Raw genomic sequence first — 14,626 nt, 5'->3', positions numbered from 1 at the left:
TTTTTTGCATTAATAGCATGAAGATAGGGATGCCATTTTGTACCTTAGGAAGAATTCCGCACTTAATGCGAGATGCCAGATTTCAGGGAAGTAATCCAGTATTGCCACCCATTAAAACGTCATGACGTTGAGGGACGACATACACATTCAACAGCTCGGTGAAAAAAAATGTTTCCAGTTGGCAGCCTCGTCATTTGGTACGTACGGAGCCTGTCAATTCTGCTTAGCTAACCCCGAATAATCACGGACCTGCCCGAGTAAAAAAAACTTCACTTCTTTAGAAGAGTATGCTGACGGGCCAGTTGGTACATTGTTTAAATTAAGAAAAAAACAGCGCAAACGACGGGACGAAGAAAGGTAAAACCAAACCACAAAGACCAAACCACAAGACCAAATCAGCGCCTGTGGTTTAGTCTTACCTTTGTTCGTCCCGTCGTTTGCGCTGTTTTTTCTTAGTCTTCACTTCTTTAAGCTAACCTCGTTCCTGAGGTTTCATGGAGCTACTTGGTTCCACGCGATCGGTTACTGTCTTCTTAATTCTAAATGTCTGTTTTTGCAGGGTAGCGGCTGGCTGCACAGTAGGCGAAATCACGTCGGCGAGCCAGTTTGCCCAATTATGCATCATGGCTGGGCACATACGGCACGTACCGCACTCGAGGGTTTGGACCACGAATGGGAGAACTTGAAGTTAATTAAAGGCTTGGCTTGGCAATTGAGGCACATTCGTTGCCGTGTTAGAAACGCGAGCATCTTGTCAGCGCCGATCAAGATACAACGCAATGTTCCCTCTGAATGTCAGCCTTCCCGAAACGGTTCTGAAAATATTCACTCGGATATACGTGTTCTGTATGCGAACACTTGTGGTTCTGAGACGATTCGAAACTGTTATCAGATGCATGCGAGCTTGTAGAAAACAGATCTGATAACAGTTTCGCGCGTGTTTGCTGTTGATTGATTGATTGATTGTAGGGTTTAACGCGCCGACGCAACGCAGGCGATGAGGCGCGCCGTAGTGGAGGGCTCCGGATTAATTTTGACCACCTGGGGACCTTTATCGTGCGCCGAAATCTCGTACACACGGGCGTTTTTGCTTTTCGCCTCCATCAGAAAAGCGACCGCCGCGGCCGGGAATCGAACCCGCGACCTCGTGCTCAGCAGCGCAACGTCTTAGCCACTGAGCCACCGCGGCGGGTGTGTTTGCTGTTGGGGCAACGCAGAGTGCCACCTTTTTCGACGTCGAACTCGCCGCGATTGTAGGGATTGCCCCAGTCCAACTTGTGTGAACAGCTAATATCACAGCGTGCCGTATTCATACAAATACTTCGCTTGATGTACGGCAGTGTACAGTGCGGTATAGCTGGTGGTCAGGTAGTGAACGTGTCGGAGACGTGACATCGGTCACCCCAGTATCACAAGAATTGCGCTGTATTTATTTTTGCATTGAAAAAATCATCGGTAGACGTTGTAATACATCTATTTTGATTTAAATTATTTTACTTTACTTAATCTAAGTCGTGCCTATTTAAAGCGTATTAAAATGATACTGTAAAGAGAACCTTAATGTCAGGATGGTTGGTGTGACATACCTTTGAAGGGAAATTCTCGTGAAAGTGTACGTTTTTTTTTGCTCTTCCAACGTCCGCCCCCCAAGTATACCAAGCGCAACTTCCTTTCAAAAACTGTTCAGTGACCAGACAACGTTGAAACTACCGCCAGCGTATACTATCGCTTCTATCACGAAACCATTAGTGCATTAAAGAGATTAGGCATGTGCGAATCCAACGCCTGAATCTAAATTCCACTGCGAGTTTCAAATTTGTTCCCACCTCCTAGTTAAATAAAAAAATCACGCAAGTTTACCGATGCTGCGTTTCCGGCATTACTTCGTCCAAATTTGGCAGTGAGTTGTATGAGTGGTTGACAACTATGGATATTCCGAGCACCCCTTCTGGCAAGTACTTGGCTTGAGCGCAAGACACAAGAAATCCAGAAACAGAGGACAAAGACGTCCTGCCTTTTTCCATTCCGAAATCTCGCGATCAAGCGCCATTTAGCCCCCATTTACTCTCGCATTCACCCCAGATAGGGGTTTCAAAAGTGGTCCAGGGCCTCGCAGCGAAGGGAAGGATGTATGCACGCAGTTTATTTCAAAAGCAACAAGCTCTCGCGGAAGCATCACCCGCAAACCAGTTTGCCGACTGGTTTTGTAAGAGTGGCTTTTTGTCCAACCGGGGAGTCGTGCAAGGCAGCCAACCTCACAACACAGGCTTTGGGGGAAAGCTATACGACTGTACACCATGCGGTAAAGCGGCCTTTTCGGGTCGCCAACAAAAAAAGTTCGGTTAGAAGAAAGAAAGCGGTGAAGAGGAGGACGGTGCCAATAGCTACAACGACTCCCTTTAGTTACCCTTTGTTGTCCACGAACTTTCATGCGAGCACCCCTGAGTTGTACCAGGACTCTGGCCGTACTGTTGATGGCAACGAGGATTCGTCGTTTTTTTTTGGTTTTTTTTTGTTTTTTTTTTGAAAAGTGAATGTAATCACATTCATGTAAATTAAAGTCAGTTAATTCCACGCATGAAGCAATACACAACTACAAGCATTTCTGCGCACCAACGCGAAACATTATCGTTTTTTTTTTTTTTTTTTTTGCTACCAGAAGCACTATTCTCGAGTTTAGAAAGGATTCCTAACTTTTCCCGTTTTTTTAACATAAGCGGATCGCCAACACGTGCACGCAGAGTTGTGACGAACGCGCACGCATTTCGCTGTAAAGCTTACAAAATCACCCCGAAGCTGTTTAATTTTGGCACTCAATAGTTACGAAAGCATTCGTTTATTATTTAAAAAACAGAGGTTAACGTAAGCGTAATGAACGAATTTCTATACTTACAATTGACGTTAATAAAACATGTCCAGTAGTGAGTTTTCAATTGAGGAGCGTCACACACTCTTTTCATTCATACTAATGTTTTTTTTCCTCAGTTTTTGGATACACAATCGCGTATCATGCTCCGCAAACTGTCGTAACGCATAACGCAAGCCGTGATTGCAATATCGCTATCACGTCCATCACCGCCATTTGCGCTGTCCTGTGCTTCTAGTTTCCCGCCGTGCATGCCAAGTAGTTATCGATTTCGTAGGGCAGTACTGACAGCGAAGGACTTTACCCGATAATCAAACAAGATCCCGGTACGGCCGACTGACTCACCGCTCAAGCTCGAGTTCGGCCATTACGAGAATAAACAAACTCGTCCTGTTTCTCTCAATTTTTCTCAAGTTTTTGAGCCCGTGATGCGCGAGTGTACGAAGAGCAGACTGGGCGGAAGCTGCGATTTCAATCATTGCAACGGGAAGGCATCTAGTGATCCGTTATTCATATGTAATTTCACGGAGCCAATAACTACTCTGTTATTAGTATCCGTAAAAACATGTTGTACAACGCTGTTACACGATCACATTTTATTGGCTACTAAAAAAAAATTCGAACGGCCACAGGTAGGAATAAGTGGCTGGTGGAAATTCCCGGTGAGTTCTCGGCGTCGAAGACCCGTGAAATTTTATAGGTTCTGCATGCAGTAGCGGCAAGAAGCGATGACTTGCGCTGAAATAAAGCCCCATAGCCTTAAAGGGTGCAAATGTACGAAGTATTCCCCACCAAAGGTTTAATATACATCATGAGTTTCCAGTAATCACAAAGGGAGTAGGCGTTTTCACGTGAGTCAAGAAGAATTTGGTGGAGCAGCAAATCAAGGGTGCGTCAACAGCTTTGGTCCTTCCGCTTAGTGTTTTTTTTTTTTAACGTCAGCCATGACTTTCATGCAACAAGAAGCAGGAAAAGAGAAAAAGTTCAGAACATGTTCCGCTGAACGTCAGAAAACGTCAAACGTGCAACTGCAGACGTACTGAATCTGTCAGCTAAGCAAGTGGCAGGAAATGGTCCATGCAGAAAAATACAATTTTGCTTAATTCGAAATATTTTATGTTTTATATTGCCCCCAGCGCTTGTCCGGCAGCAAACGATGCCGTATTTACTAAGAAATTAAATAATTTAGGTCAAAATTTCCACTCTTCCGCCAAATTGTGTGTTTTATTGACGTCAGCAATGACGTCGTAATTGCGGATATCCAAACGAACTTCCAGTGTGTCATTAGACTTTGCAGCCTTGCTTTCCATCAGTCTTCCCAGATGGCGCTACCACACGCAGCCGCTGACAGGTGTCCGTAGTTCCTTTGCTTTTGATCGTATTTGCGCCTGGCTTGTTTTTCTTAGGGTAGAAATTAATCGTTTCGTGAAACATGGGGTATGCTCGGCGAACAGGGTCACGTAAGACAACGTCGCTTGCGCCAATCTGCCAGTGTCGTGTAAGACAACTCCAAAGCAGTGGACTGATGTGCAGCTAAAACGGGCCCAGTACCAACTGCAGTGCGTATCGGTACTTCTATGTTTACATGCATTTTCTTAACTTTCATTGCTTACCCCACCATTCTTACTGCTGTAAAATGGATATGCATTACATTCAGGCGCAAACAGCTCGTTCGTCTAGTTTGTAAGCTCTGCCCAATTTGCGTTTGCTTTTGCTGGCCTCAGCCAATCGCACAGCCGAGCATAAATGACATCACGGGTTCTGTTGCGGGAAATGAGCTGGTGGGACGCATGGCTATACCCTTTTTTCCTGATTATGTAGCTTATTTGAGCGAAGTTTGCGTTAAAAGTGGTGTCAGTATGATTCCAGCGAGGCAATCTTTCGAATGAACCAAACTTGAGTTTTGCCTGCATGGCCCCTTTTAGTCTGCTTGCTTGCTTTGAAGGCGATGTCCTTACCAACGACTTCTTAACTCATATATGGTATTTGCGTCTCTTTGCTTTGGCAGGCGCCATTACTGCTACGTCACGTCGAGTCCGCGTTTCCTTCTCCGTTTCAGTTACGTCTCTTTTTTTGTGGCGCGAATTACTTTAACAAGCTGACTGGTAACACACGCCGCAGCTTCCCCAGAATCCCAGTTGTGTGCCTCTGGTGAACACCTGTTTTACTTCCATCGCTTTCGAATATCACACGACACACGGTATTATACCTTTTATCCAATCGCTGCCGACGTGCGGAGATAGTGCGGTAGGTAGCGCCCTCGGCTCCTGCCGTAGAAACCCAGGTTTGCGACCCACACGGACTCCCAAGTGTTGTTTTTTTTTTTACAAAACTCTGATGTTCGCGTTCATTTTCTGTACCGGACGGCTACAACAACGACTACAACGCAGCGCCTTTTCGCAGAATGGGGCACTGAAGGTTTTTTCCTCAAAATTAAAGCCGGTAAAGAAAGCACTCCTTCAGCAGTCTAGAGATGGTGAATTCACAAAACAAAATCACACAGTCCATAATTGAACCCTAGCAAGAGATGGAGATGCGTATAAATGGCGACAAGGAACAAAAGCTTTGGAAAACTCGGACCCATAGCCCGCTTCCGGCGTCTTCCCAAAAGGGATTAGCTTCATCAGGATCACTCGGCAACGTTAATGCCAGGCATAGGTTCCGATTGCCAAAGTTTTGTTCCCCCTAACAAATCACGCGAAAAATATCGCAAGTGCTCCCGTTACCTCATGGGCATGAACTGCCTTTTCACGGTGTTGTGAGCAGACACAGCTTAACCCTCCCCCTAGCTTTCCTTGCTAAAACAGGGAGTAACCGTTGCTTAAACCGCTTCCGCAGTAAAGAGGCCACTTAAACCGAGGTAAGCGTCCTGCACTTGCTCACGCACAGCAAGCTGTGCGAAGCCCACGCGTTGCAGCTGGTCGGTAAGACGCGCGAAGACTGGCTGAAGGATGTACTCACGTTGAGGTAAAAGGAGGCCACTTCTTCTGTGGACAGTATGCCCAGGAAAGGTAGTATAACGATGGGCAGTAGCGATGTGACCGAGAGTGGCACTGGCTCGACCACGTAGTACACGCCCATCCAGAGCGTCACGAAGGCAACCCAGGAGGCCTGCAAGACGGTATTAGTAAACGCACGGTCTGGAGTGCTGTCCGACGGCACTCTGGCTGATCGCTGCTGGCGTGGCTAGAGTGCCGTCCGACGACATTCGAAAATTAAGACTAGGCTAGCACCTGCCATTGCGTCTGTTGCGTAATCGTAAGTGTGCCTGAATTTTCCATGCATTAAAGAACAAAAAAAGTTGCTGTAGTGTGGAGGATCCGTCTTAGCTTCGTGATCTCGAGGACGTTGGTTCGAGACCGAGTTTTGCACGGTTTTTTTCTTTTGCCTTCTTTAAATTCAGCTATAATTTTTATAGCTTAGGTTAGTTTTGGTGTTTTAAATGATTTCTTTGTGTGCGATAGGTCAAGTTATGTGATGTTTAGGTTGGGTTGCCTAGCTTTACGTTATCTAAAGCCATGTAGTGCTAGACGCGGCAATTTCGCTACAAAAAGCCGGTGGACGTCGATATAGTTGAGTGCTTATAATACCGTCGGACGGCACTCCAGACACGCCCAATAATAAAAGGCCGTTAAATGCATCATTCGGCAATCTATTGAGCACTAGTTTTTACAAAGTCCTGGGGGCGACAAGCTGAGTTTGCTATAGGCGATAGTTCGTTAAAAACGGAGATAATTGACTCCCTGTTGGGGCCATTAAACACTTTCAATAAAGCCATTTTGTTGCAACAAGGGTATACTGAGCTTATTTGTTACTGACGCCTCTACACTCATGTGTGACCTACGACGACACGACTACACTTCCGTCGGGTTGCACGGTGTGTGAATTGCGATACTCATCCCAATGGCATCAACGTAAATCTTATGCAAGATACAAGAAATTGGCTAATGTTGAAATTCTGAAATAACTTATCAAAGGCGAGGTAACTTTCGCTATCGTCTGCGCGCAACTTTTGCTCATATCTGTGACCTTTCGCACGCCGGCTACCTAATTAAATTAGTTTCCTCAGCACTTCCCCGCGTGAAAATAACTTCTCCATTAAAACGTACCTAGGAGTATAAAAGAACGCGGCAAAAATATGGTTCAAGGACATAAAAAAAGTGGGCCATCTCCACTAACATGAAAGCTGGGGAGGGGCGAATCATGCAGTGTATAAGTTTATTCAAAGATTATAAGCCTCTCGCGTGCCACACGGCGCGCGTTGATATACGCGACATCCCAATTACGAAGACGAAGGAGAAGTGAAATTCGAGACGGACTACAGCAAACCGTAAAGTTAAAGCGAGTACGGAGCGAAGTGCAAGCAAACTTTTAGCACTCGTTTTTGCCTATGGAGATAAAACGTTCTAGTGCGAGGTGTTGGAAAACGAGTTGTCCGGTGTTTAGTACCGTGACCACATGAGAATACGACGACGAACGACGACGACATGAGACGCCGACAGCCCGAACCCCTAAAGGCCTTCGCTGCTGAAACAGTGGTCCAGTTATACTTTAATTTATTTCGGAATATTTACCTTTTCCGAAAGACCACCTTTTTATTTCAGGAGCCAGCTATCAACTGGCCCAACAGCAATTTTTCCTAACGCGTCCAGAGCGATTGTGGTGTCTACGTGTCAACCTCGTCTGTTCAACTTTGGCCCGCAAGATACGAAGCCCCAAGCTGGTCCGTCGCTGAGCAGTTTGGTGTATATCTTCGAAGTTACCCGACCGAACGACAAAACGAAATGCGGAACTAAAAGAAACAGATTCTCCGTTACGCGTATCGGGAATGCACTTAGTTACTCCTAACAATGTGTTCAGCAGGGCGTGGGTTCGATCCAGGCCATGGCAGCCGTTTGTCTCGCTGAGGTAAAACAAAAAAAAGAACGCCCGTGTGTGGAGATACTGGCGCACGTTAACAACACCTGGATGGCCTAAATTAATCTGAAGCCCTTCGCTACGGCGCGCCTCTAGCCAGGCGTATGATGATGATGATTGAAATATTACGAATGATGATTTGATTTTAATGGCGCAAGGATGACTATGGGCAAAAGAGCGCCAACATAGCCCAGATCTATAGCTAAATGGTGCGAAAGAACCCAAAAATTTGAAAATTTTGCTCCCAACGATGCCCTCATGTCTGTTTGTTAATTTTATCACCACAGCTCTCGACAAACTTCCAGCGCGTTATTCATGCGAACCTCAGTTACATTGATTTCGAAGTTCAAATTGCAAAAGATAAGCTGATAAGATAAGATAAAAGAATGATGCAAGAGATGTAGGGGCTACTCACATCGGTTCCTATACTCAGCGGGATGGGCAGCAATACCAAAGGAGTAACTGTTGCTAGGACGGGCTTGAGAGCTTTTTTCCATCTTGGGACCGGTATCTTGTCTTCCATCCTGAAATTACAAAAAAAGGAGCACATCGTTGGTGTCAGGCCTTATGAGCTACCCACAATTATTAAAATCAAAAACCACTCAACGAACTGTACAAAATTTATGACAAATTTATGAGTGTCTTCCGAACACTCAGTAAATGGTATGCATGTCTGTGTCAAACATAACTTTCGCATCATTCTACCAGGCCAACTCAACTTTCGCATCATGTGATGGAAGGCAGCGACAGCCGCAAAAAAAAAAAAAAAAAGCAATCATTTGCCGCACTTCGCACTCCCCGCGCTTTGCTGGCGCTGGTAAACATTGCAGTCATCCAACAGACGTGTAGACAATCGTACAGAACATCTCACCAGTCAAGTAGTGAGACCACGATACAGTGCTAGTAAGTAGGATAGAGCATTCATTGGTCTGACCACAACAGGAAAAAGACAGGACATGTACGCTTGTCCGGCTTACTGAGATGCCGTGAGGGCATGCGGCTGCGAGGTATTGCTGAGTCTGAGGGAGAATGCGACATCCTCTGTGTTTCCAAAGTGTATATTCTGTGGGCGTCTTGTAGTGGCTGACCTGGCCGCGTGGCGCCATACATCGCACAGCAGACAGAGTCTGGTGCCGGGTCACGGCAGATTCGAAAAGTAGTTTGCAATGTCACTGGGTGCAATACACTGGGTACAATTTCTAATTGGAACGCAGTTCGCTTATCTTAATAAGCTAAGCCTTTCGTTGGTTTTGAAAAGCTTAAGGTTAAAATTTCGCCGCTTTTTGTGGTTAACTGACGCGACGTTGGCGCAGAGGCCAGTTTCGTACGGAAGGATACATCGGTGTGATGGCGTCAGTTCCGATCACTTCTGGCCACCTTGCCTGCTAAGCAACGTGCGAGCACCAGCTGGAGCGAACAAACATCAGTGCGCAGGCGCAGTGCTTGCGAAAATCAAGTATACTCTCTTTTTCATCTCCGCCGTAGTATCATTGTTGGCGGTACTACGAGCGCTCCTCCAACTTCCCACGCTCCGGTTGCCGCTGCTCCCGATTCCATCTTTAGGCGGGCGCTCGCTTCTGGCTGCACCGTCGCGTTTCCGGTTGGAGGCGATGACGTCATTACGTGGACGCTTAATAAGCACGGTTGATGAGCACGGCGGATAGCCACCGCCGCGGCGGACGCAGCTCCCCACGAAAAATCACTGAATGAGCCTATGAACGCTTTCGTGTTAACGCTCGGTTTAGAGCCACAATATTAAGTTACCGCTTTGTTTAGAATGGGAAGGAACAAGAACTTTTATTTTGCGTGGCCACTGAACTTTCACCTACATAAGGTACTTTTGACCAGTGTTGAGACAGGTATAGTGCTCGTCATCACTGTACGTCACCATGAACCTCTCGACGGTACACTCACACACAAGCTGCCTCCCTTAAAGGGGCACTGACACAAAAATTTTGCATCTTGTTTTTTTTTTGTTGCGATAAGTAGCTAGTGACCTACTTATAACCTGTAGAAACCTCATTTGCTTCAGCGTGCGACGGTTGTTTAATTAGAGGCATTTTCAATGCGGCCAGTCGCAGTTTCGGTTTCAGCGAGTGCCGCGAAACGATGGATTTTGTGGATTTTGTGTGAACAAAGCGGATCACGTGACTGTCGGAGGGATATCACAGAGCAGAGCCGCCGTAGCACTGTCGAATCCGCATCGACGGCAGTTTCTGGGAATGCCCCCACGTACTGATCTCGTGAGGCGCTTAATTAAAAAGCGACCGTGGATGTGACACAGGCGCTGCGAGTGCAAATGCTACCGCGGCTAAAGAACGACGCGCGACGCTCGAGACGGTGGGTGGCAAGACGCGCGCTGGGAGCAGCCGGCCGATCTGCCTACAGGTCCGCCTACAGATGTGTTCGGCTTAGCACTGCGGCGGATATTCGAGTGCCGCTCTCGTAAGCGGTGCAGATGACAATTTTTAATGCAACCGCCATCGCATCATTAACTTTTTTCTCATATAAGCTGCCATGGTCGGGACTTGGGGACAATTTCGTGCAGCGGTAACAAGCTATCACTCGAGCTACCTGCGCCGGCGTGGGCCACTTCGCGGCCGTGGCCGCCGCCTGCACAGCGACCGTGCGGCTTGCTCAGTGGGCTTTTCGTGCCTCCGGCGCGTTTCCGCATCCAATGGTAATAAACAGTAATAGAAACAGAGTGCCTGGAATCGCTGTAGAACTTTGGTCGCGGCCAGCTGCCCGATGAACTGACGAAATCACGGCGCCTCCGCTGCCAACGATCGGGTCGTTCGTTCTCGAGAGCAGAAGCTCCGCCCTCCGGCCCTCCGATTGGAGCGGCGAGCCGGCAGTGCGGAAGCGGCAAACACAAACTCGTGACGTGTTTGGATGTTGTTTATTTACACTTGCGCGTGGTCCTCTGCTGGCCGCTCGGTTGCGTTTCGCACACTTCAAAATTGATTTTAAATATGTTCTAGGCTGCATTCACCGCTGATATTTTGCAGATGATGTATATGTGTTCCCACCAATCTATCTCCGAAGTTATCTCGCCTTCAAAATTTTGTGTCAGTGCCCCTTTAAAGGAGCACTGACACGAAAATTTTATGTTACACTTTTATTGCTTTTATCGATGCTTAATGGTCTGGCCAACCTGAAACAGCACTTTAAATACTTCAGCGCGCGATAGTTAATTACATTGAACGTCCTGAAAATCGTTTGTTTCAAATTCCCGCGCTTTCATCCCGAACGGCGCATATGACAGACTCCCTGCCTGACCTCACCACTTTGTGCGGACGTCACCGGCGCCCGCTTGAGAGGGTGCTGCGCCCGCACGTGATTTGGGACGCATTTGTCGCCTGTGGAAAAATTGCCTTCCAGCGAGGACTGAATAGTTAAATAATGGGCTCCGGTATGTGCTAATCACGCATTTCTTCCAGTAAATTAGGCTCGTGGGGCCGCGCGCGGAAGTGACGTCGCGAGTTTTTGACGAGCGCTGTCGCGTCACTTCTTTTTCCTCTCCTGGAGTGATGCCACGCTGATGTCCATTTGCTGAGTGCTGCTCCGCGCGCTGCTTCGTCGGCGCGATAAATGAGATCCAATTGAACTATGTTCTTGGCGTCGCAGGCCGCTCATATTTCAGCCAGGGTATTTTGTTGAGTGAAGGAAGCGAACTGTGCAATAATATTAACGCCGAAAATTGGTGTCAGTGCTCCTTTAAGGCGTGCATGCGAAGACAAAGGAACTATTCTGGATGAACTTATTCCTGGTCGATGCAATATCAGTACAAAGCACGGCTACCCTCTAGTCTAACGTGGCGACAGGCTCCAACGAGGCGAGCTGCAAAGCCAAAACGTGGTTTTCAAGGTCAACGCAAAAATTCGTTGATTTCACCCACCAGATGGATCAGCCAAGGATACGTAGAACAGCTAATCAAATAGATAACACTAATAAATAAACTACAATTGTAAATGTTGAACTAAGATTCTCAGCAGCCCTGTCCGATCGCTGTAAATTTTTTTCTTCTCTTTTTTTTTTTGTTTCATTATTACTGCCCACACTCCACCCTTCCCCACTTTTTCGTCCTCCGGTATGCCTTGGGAAGTTTCAACAGTAAGCGAACGAAGCGTAGAAACATGTAAGCGAGCCGAGAAACATGACAGCGTGGCCGCGCCGCCGAAACCCAAGAACGCAATTTCCCCCGCGTTGCCAAGCAGTCGCCGTTGCATTTTACAACAAGTTCGATTACCCCGCGCTTTTACTGCGTCTGTTCTTTTCTCCTCCGGTTCGTCGAACATCGCAACAACTGTGCCAAGAAACAAGGGTACGATTTTTTGAAACCACGCTTTTGAGAGCACAGGCGTACAAAACAGTCCGAGCTTCCGGCGGAACGAGTGTTGCGAGAAAGACAGGAAAAATTGTTGCCCTTTAAAGCATGACCGGCTAAATGTAACAACTTCGTTTCAACTGGTTAAGCCGCACTACCCTTTCATACGTGGTAATTGCGGTTACATCTAGCCGGTCATGCCTGCAATTCCTGCTTGGGACACGACGTGGATAAGATTTAATACTATACTACGGCTTACTCGAGTACGTATTAACAAGGTTGAATTGCATATTTCTGCTTCCAATGAATGTACGGCGGAATCAACCAAATTTATCTGCAGTGTCGTCTTCGACTTGAAGGCTTGTGAACACCGTATCATAAAGGGAAGCGTAGTGGAGTAGTGGTGTTCCTCTAAAACAAAAGTGGAGGCAGGGATATTTTTTTTAAGTGCAGCGCCCTTTAGGGGATCGCCTTATCGTCGTATCTCGCTCGCTGGACCCAAGTAGAGTCACACGGCGTTCCGTCGTAGTGGCTGTCGTCGCGGCGTAACCCAGAGGCTTCGAATGCCAAGCGGTTTACATAGTCACGAGCGTTCGAAACTCGTGAACCGCTGGCGCTTGTCATACATCTCCCCGTTGTTTATTGCAAAGAAAGCTGGAGGTACGTTTCACGTAAAATATACGCAATTAACCGGCAGCGCTCGCGTTCATTTAGTTAGGAACGCTCGTTGGGTTCGTTTTAAAGACGATAGTCTTTCTTGGGCTACTTAAACCCAGAAATTTTGGTCTGTCTGTATGTCTGTCTGCCTGTCTGTCTGTCTGTCTGTCTGTCCGTCTGTCTGTCTGTCACTGCGAAGGCGGGAAATTTGAGTTGCGTTGGGTGGTAGCAGTGAGCGGATAACGGCGCTACAGCCCATTATGGTGAATCACTGCTGTGCACTTCCGACAGCTTTCACATTGAGTGGAAGGGCTTTTTTTTTTTTTAGTTCATCTGCATTTTTCTTCGCTGGCACACCAAAGCTCACGGACGTACGGACGTACGTATGGATGGAGTGATTGATTTTTTTCGCAATGCCCTCGTTTACACAAACCACCAAGCAACCATAAGCCAGTACAGATTACGGAATTTGGTCTCAGGCCCCTGCGCCTGACGCTATGGGTAAAGCGGAAATAACTTTTAAACCTTCGAGCCGACTCGGTACTCATCCCAGTACAGGCTATTAGAGAATGAACGTGTTGTCATCCTACCCTTGCGAAGACAATTTCGCTGCCCAAGATTTATCTCATTCGAGGCTGACTTTTGCTTGCAGTAAGCATGTTTCTTTTTTTTTTATTATTTTCATTTTTTCCTCATACTTATTTTTTTCTCATAACCTTTGTTTTGTTTTTTTTCCTCATAAAAACAAAATTTGGCTTGTGCATGTTTCCCAGTTACAGTCGGTAACATCCGATATTCCCTGCTTACAGCATTACCAAAGTGTAAAGAGCGCAGACATAAATTACTGGTAGGTGTCATGCACACCCGCATTGAAGCAAAGCGCGTTGCAGATATAAAAGCGGACTCGCCGCGGTGGCTCAGTGGCTATGGCATTGTGCTGCTGAGCACAAGGACGCGGGTTCGATTCTTGGCCGCGGCGGCCGCTTTTCTAATGGAAGCGAAAAGCAAAAACGCCGGTGTGTTCCAGATTACGCCGGTGTGTTCCGCACGTTAAAGATCCTCAGGTGGTCAAAATTAATTCGGAGCCCTCCACTACGGTGCGCCTCATCGCCTGTGACGCGTCGGTACGTTAATCCTCACAATCAATCAACCAAATACAAAAGCATTTGTTTCCCCCGACAGTGAAGAACACCAATGCGTAGTTCGACGTCATCTTCAAGTTTCAAGTTTATTCACTTTCCAATTGTGGAAAGTGAAGCAAGAGCTAAGGGCTACAGCCTGACAGAGGCTCTTGCTTCACGCCAACTCTCCCATAAATCGGAGAGTAAGTTTGCGACATTGGATGAAGTTGCTCCGTTCAGAACTTTACAAAAAAAAAAAATGTCGTTTTTATTGGCTCTGATTCGCCATCAGTTCATTTGACCCACCACCAGGAGACGACTTTTCTGCTGCGGTTATGTATTCCTGAAAATTTGGTGATGCCCAGATTAGCACGCGAAGAAAAAGTCAGTTGGTAGAGCCGGGCAGACGGTTCGGTTAGAACGGTGTGGTAACGCCTATCACGGGATAGCTTGCGCAAGCTGTAGACGTTCCTTCTTATAATGTGTTTCCTACACCCTCCCCCCCCCTTCCCGGGCATGAATGTGCTACTCTGTGCGAATGTATTACTTTCGTAGGCTTCACAATATCGGCACATGGTTCAGAGTACCGGCACAGATTTCTTGTGGTTGACCCTCCCAGTGCTTGTCCAATGCACTACCGGTATGTAGCACTTTGCTAGGTTAACAACAACTATCGACTGGGCGCCATCTTCGGCCTAACGCTCCACTATGTGGCCTTACGACAAAATCGGTGCCCGT

At 47.0% G+C, this 14,626-nt stretch overlaps 1 pseudogene across 1 annotated transcript in view; it reads right to left on the bottom strand.

Annotated features, from left to right (window-relative positions):
* The window catches only part of LOC144146135 (Na(+)/citrate cotransporter-like), a 75,942-nt pseudogene that overhangs the window by 29,288 nt on the left and 32,028 nt on the right, over nt 1-14,626 (bottom strand). The window contains exons 2-3 of the transcript XR_013317665.1: nt 8,199-8,307; nt 5,828-5,977 (exon numbers count right to left, since the gene is read on the bottom strand). The product of XR_013317665.1 is annotated as a Na(+)/citrate cotransporter-like (transcript). The remainder of the gene's footprint in view (nt 1-5,827; nt 5,978-8,198; nt 8,308-14,626) is intronic.

This window comes from Haemaphysalis longicornis, unplaced genomic scaffold, assembly GCF_048455015.1.
Source record: "Haemaphysalis longicornis isolate Haplotype H1 unplaced genomic scaffold, Haemaphysalis longicornis Haplotype H1 scaffold_7, whole genome shotgun sequence".
In the NCBI taxonomy this organism is placed as follows: Eukaryota; Metazoa; Arthropoda; class Arachnida; order Ixodida; family Ixodidae; genus Haemaphysalis; species Haemaphysalis longicornis.
The sequence above is the reverse complement of the archived record's forward strand: the minus strand, read 5'-3'. Positions and strand labels throughout refer to the sequence as shown.